Here is an 11,197-nt window from a genome sequence, read left to right on the forward strand (position 1 = left end):
CTCTCTCCCCACTCCAGTCTATTCTTCACTCTGCTGACCGGCTCATCTTCCTGCAGAAACGCTCTGGGCATGTCACTCCCCTTCTTAAAAACCTCCAGTGGTTGCCTATCAACCTCCGCACGAAACAAAAACTTCTCACTCTAGGCTTCAAGGCTCTCCATCACCTTGCCCCCTCCTACCTCTCCTCCCTTCTCTCTTTCCACTGCCCACTCCGCACGCTCTGCTCCTCTGCCGCCCACCTCCTCACTGTCCCCCGTTCTCACCTATCCCGCCGTCGACCCCCAGGCCATGTCCTCCTGAGGTGCTGGAATGCCCTCCCTCCTCACCTCCGCCAAACTAATTCTCTTCCCCTCTTCAGAACCCTTCTTAATGCTCACCTCCTCCAAGAGGTCTTCCCAGACTGAGCTCCCCTTTTCCCTCTGCTCCCCCTCTACCCCCCTTCACCTCTCCTCAGATAAGCCCTCTTTTCCCCCCTTTCCCTCTGCTCCTCCCCCTCTCCCTTCCCCTCCCCTCAGCACTGTACTCATCCGCTCAACTGTATATATTCTCATTACCCTATTTATTTTGTTAATGAGATGTACATTACCTTGATTCTATTTATTTGCTATTGTTTTAATGAGATGTTCATCCCCTTGATTCTATTTATTGCTGCTGTTCTTGTCTATCTCCCCCGATTAGACTGTAAGCCCATCAAAGGGCAGGGACTGTCTCTATCTGTTACCAATTTGTACATTCCAAGCGCTTAGTACAGTGCTCTGCACATAGTAAGCGCTCAATAAATACTATTGAATATATAAATGAATAAATATGATTGACTGATGGATTGATCTGGGTGGCTTCACTAGAGTGCAGGGCTAAAGGCAAGGTGGGTATGGTGATTGGAGACTACCGCAAGTGGCTTTTTCCTAACCTCTCTGGAAAGTATAAATCAGCCAGCAGACTTTTGCCTGATATCCCATTGAGCTAGTCTATTCTGGACTCATATAACACAAGAGATGTCTTGCTGAGTTTTGATCAAATGGGCATTCGAAGTTTTCTAAATGTCTTTGGCAGTCCTCTAATGCTGACTTGATAAAGGGTGGCAAAGTATTTTGTAATAATAATAATGATAATAATTTTGGTATTTAAGTGCTTACAATGTGCCAGGCATTGTACCAGGTGAGGGGGTGGATACAAGCAAATTGGTTTGGACCCAGACCCTGTCCCATGTGGGGCTCACAATCTCAATACCCATTTTACAGATGAGGTAACTGAGGCACAGAGAAGTGAAGTGACTTACCCAGGGTCACACAGCAGACAAGTGGCACAGCCAGATTTAGAACCCATGACCTTCTGACTCCCAGGCCCGTGCTTTATCCACTACGCCATGCTGACACCAAGTTGGGCTGGCCTCAAAGCAGGGCCTTTCTGCTGGGTGCTTCTAAATGACTAGTCTGTACATTGGCTTGAGACCAACTTCAATATCCATTAATAGTCAGAAACCCAGAAACGTCCCTCAAATAAGTAAAAATAACTTGGATTCTACTACCACTTTTAGGTTGGTTTAGCATCTACTACAAAGAATTGTGTAATTACCAACACAGTTCACTGAGTCTTTGTTTATTCAGAAAGCAGAGTGGCCTAGTGGAAAGAGCATGGGCCCGGAAGTCAGAGGATGTGGGTTCTAATCTCGGCTCTGCCACATGTTGCTGTGTGACTTGGGCAGGTCATTTCACTTCTCTGTGCCTCAGTTACCTCATCTATAAAATGGGGACTGAGACCATGAGCCCCTTGTAGGACAGAGACTGTGTCCAGCTCAATTTGCTTGGATCCGCCTCTGTGCTTAATACAGTGCCTGGCACATAGTAACAAAATACCACAATTACTGTGATTATTATTATGTCTTCTGTGTGACCTTGGGCAACTCACTTAACATTTCTATGCCTCAGTGACTTCATCTGTAAAATGGGGATTAGGACCATTAGCCCCATATGAGACAGGAACTGTGTCCAACCTGATTACCTTGTATCTACCCCAGCACTTAGAACAGTGCTTGACACACAGTAAGCACTTAATAAATACCACAATTATTATTATTAAAAAATCTATTTTTGCACTTTCTACATATTATGACTCTTAGCTCTGCCTTTGATTTTGATCTTGTTGTACACCATGAGTAATTTAATTAAGAAAGTCCATGGAGTTGAACTCTGGCTGGACTTAGCCAGCTATTATGGCAAATAAAAAGAAAGTTGAAGGTGCAGTACTTTTTTTTCCCCTCCCCAGTAATTCTCTCAATCAGTCCTGTCACCAGCAGGTAGCTAGAAAAGATTGCTGTTTGTAGTTGGGTTATAGACTTGACTCACTTCTACCTCTGCCTGCTTTGGAAGTAACTAGGAGAAGCATCATGGCCTAGTGGATGGCACAGGCCTGGGAGTCAGAAGGACTTGGGTTCTAATTCCAGCTCTGTCATGTGTCTGCTGTGTGACCCTTGGGCAAGTCACTTAACTTCTCTGAACTCAGTTACCTCATCTGTAAAGTGGGGATTAAGACTGTGAGCTCCATATGGGACAGGGACTGTGTCCAGCCCTATTTCCATATATCCAGAATGTAGTACAGTGCCTGAAATATAATAAAGCATTTAACAAATACCACAGTTATAATTATGAGAAGTTGGTAAGAGACTTTGAACAGGTGGTGGTTAGTGTCAGAATTCAGTCAAGGAAAGTTTCAAAGACATTGTCTCAACCAGCTCATACTGCTCATGAGGAAGAAATAGAATTCAAGGCTGCATGAAAAATTCAGGAAGGTAAAATAAGTTTTCTCCACCTTTAATATCCACCTACTCATAGTTGCTCCTGTTTAAGCCTGGCTGCAGTCCCTTCACTAAAGAGTGAGGAAGAACCCATTTCACCCATTCATTCAGTAGTATTTACTGGAGCATTTACTGCTTAGACAGCACTGTATTAGATGCTTGGCAGAGTGCAAAAGAAGTAAAATTCCCTTTGAATTAGTAGTAGTAATGGTATTCAGTAAACAGGGCACTGTAGTAAATGCTCAGGAAGGTACAACACATGCTTGAGACACATTCCCTCCCTCCCTCCACAAATCTGACAATTATTCTCCCCCCTTTCAAAGACTTATTGAAGGCGCATCTCCTCCAAGAGGCCTTCCCAGACTAAGCCCCACTTTTCCTCATGTCCCACTCTCTTCTGCGTAGCCCTGACTTGCTCCCTTTGTTCTTCCCCCCTCCCAGCCCCAGAACACTTATGTACACATCTGTAATTTTCTTTATATTGATATTTGTCTCCCACCCTCTAGACTGTGAGCTCATTGTGGGCAGGGAATGTCACTGCTTATTGTTGTATTGTACTTTACCAAGTGCTTAGTACAGTGCTCTGCACCCAGTAAAAACTTAATAAATACAATTGAATGAATGAATGAATGAATTCCCAGGCCACAAGAGACTTACTACCAACTCAAAATGAATTTACAAATGCGACTAGAAATAATTAATTAATACATTAAGTGCTAAGACTGGCTGCTGGGATGACACAAACAAGGTGGTAATTAGTTGGAAAAAACCTCCTGGAGGAGATGGGTTTTCAGGTGGGCTTTGAAAATGGGGAGGAAAGTGGCCTGGCAGATTCGAAGAGAGAAAGAGTTTCAAGCGAGGTGAAAGGCGTGAACAATGGGTCCAGGTTGAGAGCAAGTGCTTAGTATAGTCCTTAGTACAGTGCTTTGCACACAGTAAGCACTCAATAAATATGATTGAATGAAAGCAAGGTTAGCTTGGGAGTAGAGTGAGCTGGGCTGTAACAGGATCACATAAGAGGGAGAGATTGGTGGAGAGCCTTGATTCTAATAGTCAAGAGCTTCTCTTGGAAGTGGAGAAAACTGGGAAGTAATTGGAGATTTTGGAGAAGGGGAGTGATGTATTTTAAATGGCATTTTAGGACCATGCTTTAGGCAGCAATATGTAGACTAGATTGAAGAAAGGAGGACTGGAGCCAGGTAGACCAGTAAGAAGGTGATGAGGCTTTGGACTCGGGATGGGGGGGGGGGGGAATGCATGCAATTTTGGAGAGGAAGGGGAAGAGAAAGGAAATATAAACTAGTGGGATTTAGAGATAGACTGAAATGAGACCATAAAGTCAGAGAGAAGTCAAAGATCAATCAATCAATCATATTCACTGAGTGCTTACTGTGTGCAGAGCACTCTACTAAGCTCTTGGGAGAGTACCATATAACAGAGTTGGTAGAGGAGGAGACAGACATTACAGTAAATGATAGCCATGTACATAAGGGGTTGAGGATGGAGTGGATAAAGGATACAAGTCCAAGAGCAATGGCAACACTAAAGGGAGAGGGAGTAAGGGAAATATTACAGTGTTCTGCACACAGTAAGCTCTTAATAAATACTATTGAATGAATGAAATGAGGGCTTAGGAAAGACCTCTTGGAGAAGATATAATTTTAATTAGATTTTGAAGGTGGGGAGAGTGATCACCTGTCGGATATGAAGGGGGAGGGAGTTCCAGGCAAGTGGCAGGACTTGGGAAAGGGGTCGGCAGAGAGACAGATGACATCAGGTTTGGTGAGTAGTTTGGTATTTAGAGGAGTGTTCTGGGTTGTAGTAGGAAATCAGATAAGTAAGATAGGGAGGGGCAAAGTGAGTGAGTGCTTTAAAGCCAATGGTAAGGAGTTTCTGTTTGATGCAGAGGTGGATGGGCAACCACGGGAGGTTCTTGAGGAGTGGAGAGATGTGGACTGAACAATTTTTTTATAAAAATGATCCGGGAAGCAGAGTGAAGTATGGGTTATAAGTGGGGAGAGACAGGAGGCAGGGAGGTCAGCAAAGAGGTTGGTCAAGGCAGGATGTGGGTAAGTGCTTAGATCATAATAGAAGCAGTTTGGATAGAGAGGAAAAAGCAGATTTTAGAGCTGTTGCGAAGGTAGAACTGAAAGGATTTAGTGACAGATTGAATATGTGGGTTGAATGAAAGAGATGAGTCAAAGATAATGCCATGGTTACAGGCTTGTGAGACAGGGAGGATGGTGGTACTGCCTACATGATGGAAAGTTAAGGGGAGGACAAGTTTAGATGGGAAGTTGAGGAATTCTGTTTTGCCATGCTAAATTTCAGGTGTCAACAGGAGATCCAAGTAGAGATGTCCTGAAAGCAGGAAGAAATGCAAGATGGCACATCTCCTCCAAGAGGCCTTCCCTGACCAAACCCCACTTTTCCTCATTTCCCATTCCCTTCTGCGTTACCCTGACTTGCTCCCTTTCCTCTTCCCCCACTCCCCACCTGACAGCATTTATGTATAATGGCTCAGTGGAAAAAGCCCGGGCTTGGGAGTCCGAAGTCATGGGTTCGAATCCCGGATCCACCACTTGTCAGCTGTGTGACTGTGGGCAATTCACTTCACTTCTCTGTGCCTCAGTTCCCTCAACTGTAAAATGGGGATGAAGACTGTGAGCCTCACGTGGGACAACCTGATGACCCTGTATCTCCCCCAGCGCTTAGAACAGTGCTCTGCACATAGTAAGCACTTAACAAATACCACCATTATTACGGGGAAGCAGCGTGGCTCAGTGGAAAGAGCCTGGGCTTCGGAGTCAGAGGTCATGAGTTTGACTCCCGCTCTGCCACTTGTCAGCTGTGTAACTGTGGGCAAGTCACTTAACTTCTCTGTGCCTCAGTTACCTCAACTGTAAAATGGGGATTAACTGTGAGCCTCACGTGGGACAACTTGATTACCCTGTATCTACCCCAGCTCTTAGAACAGTGCTCTGCACATAGTAAGCGCTTAACAAATACCAACATTATTATCATTATTATTATTATTATTATCTGTAACTGCACTTATTTATATTGATGTCTGTTTATTTGTATTGATGTCTGTCTTGCCTCCTTTAGATTGTAAGCTCATTGTAGGCAGGGATCTTCACTCTTTATTGTTGTAATTTACTTTCCCAAGCGCTTAGTACAGTGGCTTGCACACAGTAAGTGCTTAATAAGTATGATTGAATGAATGAATGACTGCAGAGAAGAGTGTGTGTTTCTGGGACAGTGAGGATGGTGTGGTTGTTGACCATAATGGGAAAAGTAGGAGGGAAGAGTAGTTTTAGGAGGGAGGATGAGGAATTCAGTTGTTGCTTAACAGGCAAAACTTTTTGTTCCTGTTAGGATTGCGGGAGATAGCAGGGAAACTCCAAGGGGATCACCATCATACTCCCTAAAAGGATTCAGTTTTTGCCATATTAAGTTTAAGGTGTCAGAGGCCCATTCGTGTGGTGATGTCCTAGAGACAGGAGGTGATGTGAGATTTGTAAAGCAGGACAGAGGTTGGGGCTGGTGAGGTAGGTTTGGGAGGCATTCACATAAAGGTGGTAGAGGAAGCTCTGTGAGCTGATGAGCTGCCCGAGAGACCAAGTGAAGCGTGAGATGAGTAAAGGATCCAGAAAATAACTTTATGGGATACCCTCAGTTACAGAGTGAGGTGAGGAAAAAGAGTTAGCAACAAAGGTTGAAGAACAGCATTCAGAAAAGGAGGAACAGAACCAGAAGAGTACAGGATCAGTGGAAACAAGTTCATATAGAACTTCCAAAAGAAGAGAATGGTCAACAGTGTTGAAGATAGGCAGAAGGTCAAAGAGGATGATACAGAGAAGCAGCATGGCCTAGTGGAAAGATCACGGGCCTGGGAGTCAGAGGACTCCAACCCCATCCCTTCGCACCTTCTTATCAAGGTTCTTGCCCCCTCCCTTCTTTCCTATCTGACTGCCATCATCAACTGTTCACTCTCTAATAGCTTTTCCCTCATAGCTTTCAAACAGGCTCATATCTCCCCTCTCCTGAAAAAAACATCCCTGGAGTTTCCTCCAGTTATTGCCCCATCTCCCTCCTAATATTCCTCTCCAAACTCCTTGAAGAAGTTGTCTTACACATGCAGTCTCCACATTCTCTCCTTGAACCCCTCCAATGTTGAACCCAGAGGACCTGGGTTCTAATCCCAGCTCTGCCAATTGGTTGCTGTGTGAACTTGGGCAAGTCACTTCACTTCTCTGTGTCTCAGTTCCCTCAACAGTAAAATAGGGATTAAATACCTGTTCTCCCTTCTACTTAGACTGTGAGCCCCATGCAAGACAGGGACTTTGTCTGATCTAATTAACTTGTACATATCCCAGTACTTAGAACAGTGTCTTACACATAGTAAATGCTGAACAAATACCATAAAAACCAAAACAAACAAACAAGGAAAAAAACAGAGAAGAGTCCTTTAGATTTAAGCAAAAGGAGGTCATGGAGACCTTGGTAACTGTGATCTCAGAAGGATGAAGGGGGCAAAGATATTGCAGAAGACCCCAAAGAGAGCTGGTGGAGAGGAAGTGTAGGCAGCAGGTGTATTGTCTTGTTTTATCCTGTTGAGTCATCTCCAACTCATAGCGACTCCATGAACACATCTCTCCCAGAACATCCCACTGCCATCTGCAATCATTCTGGCAGGGTATCAATAGAATTTTCTTGGTAAACATACGGAAATAGTTTACCATTGCCCTCTTCCACACAATAAACTTGAGTCTCTGCCCTTGACTCTTTCCCATGCTGCTGCTGCCCACTACAAGTGAGTTTTGACTTGTAGCAGATTGCCTTCCCCTGGCTAGCCACTGCCCAAGCTAGGAATGGAATGGGCAGACCTCTGCTTGACTCTCCCTCCTGTAGCCGAGACTGGTAGAGAACTGGAAACTCTCCAGGTGTGAGGGGAGCAGGTGTATGCAGTCCATTAAAGGAGTTTGGATAGGAATGGGAGCTGGGATATGGAACAATAACTGGAAGGTGCAGGGGGATCCAGAGAAGGTGTTATTTTAATTTTTTTTGTATGGAAGAAACTGGAACATGATTGAAAACAAAGGGGAAAGAGTCAGGAGAATGAGACGATTGTAGGTGATAGTAAGAGAAGTAAGGAGGGTGGGAGCAAACATAGTCAAGAGATGAGAGGGGCTGGGGTCTATAGCACAGGTAGAAGAGCTAGATTTTTAGACCAGGTTGATCAGTCCTAATTACTGAGGGCTTACCCTGTGCAGAGCACTGTACTAAGTACTTAGGAGAGTACAATACAATAGAGCTGGTAGACACGTTCCCTGGTCACAACGATCTTACAGTCTATAGGGGGAGGCAGATATTAATACAAATAAATACATTATGGATATGTACATAATTGCTGTGGTGCTGAGGGAAGGGTGAATGTCAAAGTGGACTGTCTTAATTGCCATTGAATACAATTGAAACTCAACATAGGAAGATGGCAACAAACACCACAGGACCAGGTTTTCAGAATAAAAATAGAGTTGCCATCTTGGCAGAACTAGAGGAAGAGAAAAGAAAATTACTTATGCAAAACCAGTCTTCAACAAATCATCCTGGAGCCAGCATTGCGCTCTCCACCAGACCCTCTCTTAATAGGGATTTTCGTGATCATGCGGAGCTGCAGCGTATTGAAGCTCAGCAAAAGGCTGCATTACAGAGAGAAATCCCACCTGCAAAATGGAGTCTCAGTTGCCCCTTACTACCACTGAAAAGTCCAGTCACTAAGTGGATTTCTTTCATATTTGATTCTTGATTCTATTTATTGCTATTGTTTTTGTCTGTCTGTCTCCCCCGATTAGACTGTAAGCCCATCAAAGGGCAGGGACTGTCTCTATCTGTTACCGATTTGTACATTCCAAGTGCTTAGTACAGTGCTCTGCACATAGTAAGTGCTCAATAAATACTATTGAATGAATGAATGAATGAAAGTGCAAGGGTGATGCAGAAGGGGATGGGAGAAGAGGAAATAATAATAATAATTGTGGTATTAAGCACTTACTGTGTGCCAGGCACTGTACTAAGCACTGGGGTGGATACAAGCCAATTGGGTTGGACATATCTCTGTCCCATGTGAGGCTCACAGTCTTGATCCACATTTTACAGATGAGGAAACTGAAGTGAAGGGACTTGCTTAAGGTCCCACAGCCTTAGTTGGGAAAGGCCTCTTGGAGGAGATGTACTTTTAGTAAGGCTTTGAAGGTGGAAAGTCTATTGGATGGGAAGAAGGAAGGAGTTCCAGGCCAGAGGCAGGATGTGGGTGAGGGGTTGGCAGCCAGAGAGACGAGATTGAGGGACAGTGAGTAGGTTGATATTAAAAGGACTGAAGCGTGTGGGCTGAATCAGGGCCAGCTCAAGACACTTTGGAATCTCAGACAAAAAGAAGATTGAACCATGAGGCAAGAATTAGGAATCAACGTAACTCAGTGGAAAGAGCACAGGCTTGGGAGACAGAGGTCGCGGGTTCTAATCCTGGCTCCACCACTTGTTCTAATCCTGGCTTCACCATAGAAGCAGGGGAACATTAAGGAAGTGAGGATAGCCCTAAAGAAGTTCACATCAATTGACTTCTTTTTTTTTAAATGGTATTTGTTAAGCACTTACTATGTACTAGGCTCTATACTAAGCGCTGGGGTAGATACAGGCTGATCAGGTTGGACACCGTCCCTGTCTGACATAGGACTCTCAGTCTTTATCCCTGCTTTACAGAGGGGTAACTGAGGAGCACAGAAGTTAAGTGACTTGCCAAGGTCACGCAGCAAGCAAGTAGTGGAGCCAGGATTAGAACCCAGGTCCTCTGACTCCCAGATGGGCGCTCTTTTCACTAGATCACACTGCTTCTCTAATGCCTTCTCTGATCACCTCTTGTGGTCCAAAATGGGCACTGCAGGGTGTCCTGGCATCCCCACCCCTCCCTCCCAGGCAGCCTCTTTGGCACATCCACTCCAGGGAGCTGGTATAGTACTGGCATAGTATGCAGAAGATCACCTTTCTCCAGAGGGGGCAGGGCCTGCCAGGTAGGAGTTCCCCCAGGGTGCAGATGGGAATCTGGGCTCATCCCACATGGCCAGTCTGTATCTGAAACTGTATCTTCTCCAGGAGGTTTCCCTCTATTAATTTCTAATTTCCCCACCTTATAAACTCCCAAATGCCATTTTAGCACTTCTGTGCCACTCATGTACACACATGCATACTCCCAACTTTTGGTAGCACTTTTGTACCTATCTTACATACCCTATTACTTAAACACTAACTCATTTATAGTCCCTTTTCCTTCTTCCTCTTTGATAATCACACTAATGATAATGGCAGTGGCATTTATGAAGCGCTTCCTTTATGCCAAGAGCTAGGGTAGATACAGCTAAAGGGGAAGGAGTACAGGTCTCTTATCGCCATTTTACAGATGATAGTATTGAGGCACAGAGAGATGACTTGTCCAAGGTCACCCAGCAGGCCAGTGGAAAAGCCAGGTCTCGAATCTAGGTCTCCTGACTCCCAGCCCTCTGGTCTTTCCACTAGGGCACATTGCCTCTTATCTGTAAATTATTTTAGCGTCTATCTCCCCTGCTAAATTGTAAATTCCCTGAGGAAAAGGATCATGTCTACTAACTCAATTTACTGTCCCAAGTGCTTAGTATAGTGCCATGCCCACAGTAGCTGCTCAATAAATACTATCGATTGATTGATATGCATCCTAGTGGTTAAGACTGTACCATCTAACATCCTTAAACTTTCCCTCTAATTCATTTTAGTAGTCCATTACGAATTTACTGTTCATGCACTTATCTAAACCATTCTTGATCCTACTGAGATTGCTGCTTGTGTAGTTTCCTATGACAAAAAATTCCATGCTTACCACCCACCGCATGAAGAAATGTTTCTTCATTTGTTTTAAAGCAATGGCCAAGAAAGCCGCATTGTCTAGTGGAAAGAGCATGGTCTTGGGGGTCAGAGGACCTGGGTCCTAATAATGGCTCCACCACTTGCCTGATGTGTGACCCTGAGCAAGTCAGTTAACTTCTCTGTGCCTCAGTTTCTTCATCTGTAAAATAGGGATTCAGTGCCTGTTCTCCCTGTTTAGACTGTGAGCCCCATGTGGGACAGGGACTATGTCTGAACTGATTAACTTGTATCTACCCCAGTGCTTAGAACAGTGTACATAGTAAGTGCTTAACAAATATAGTGATCATAATAAACATTTCACAATGACATTTGAGCCAAAAGAAGAGGAATGTGTTTGGAGGCTAGAAAGGGCAGTAGGATAATCCAAGAGAGTACCCTGAGCAAATAAAGACCTGTTTTGAGGGTTTGGCTTTAGAGACAGAGAAGAAAGGGTGAATACTGGAT

This window comes from Ornithorhynchus anatinus, chromosome X1 (assembly GCF_004115215.2).
Source record: "Ornithorhynchus anatinus isolate Pmale09 chromosome X1, mOrnAna1.pri.v4, whole genome shotgun sequence".
NCBI classification, from domain to species: Eukaryota; Metazoa; Chordata; class Mammalia; order Monotremata; family Ornithorhynchidae; genus Ornithorhynchus; species Ornithorhynchus anatinus.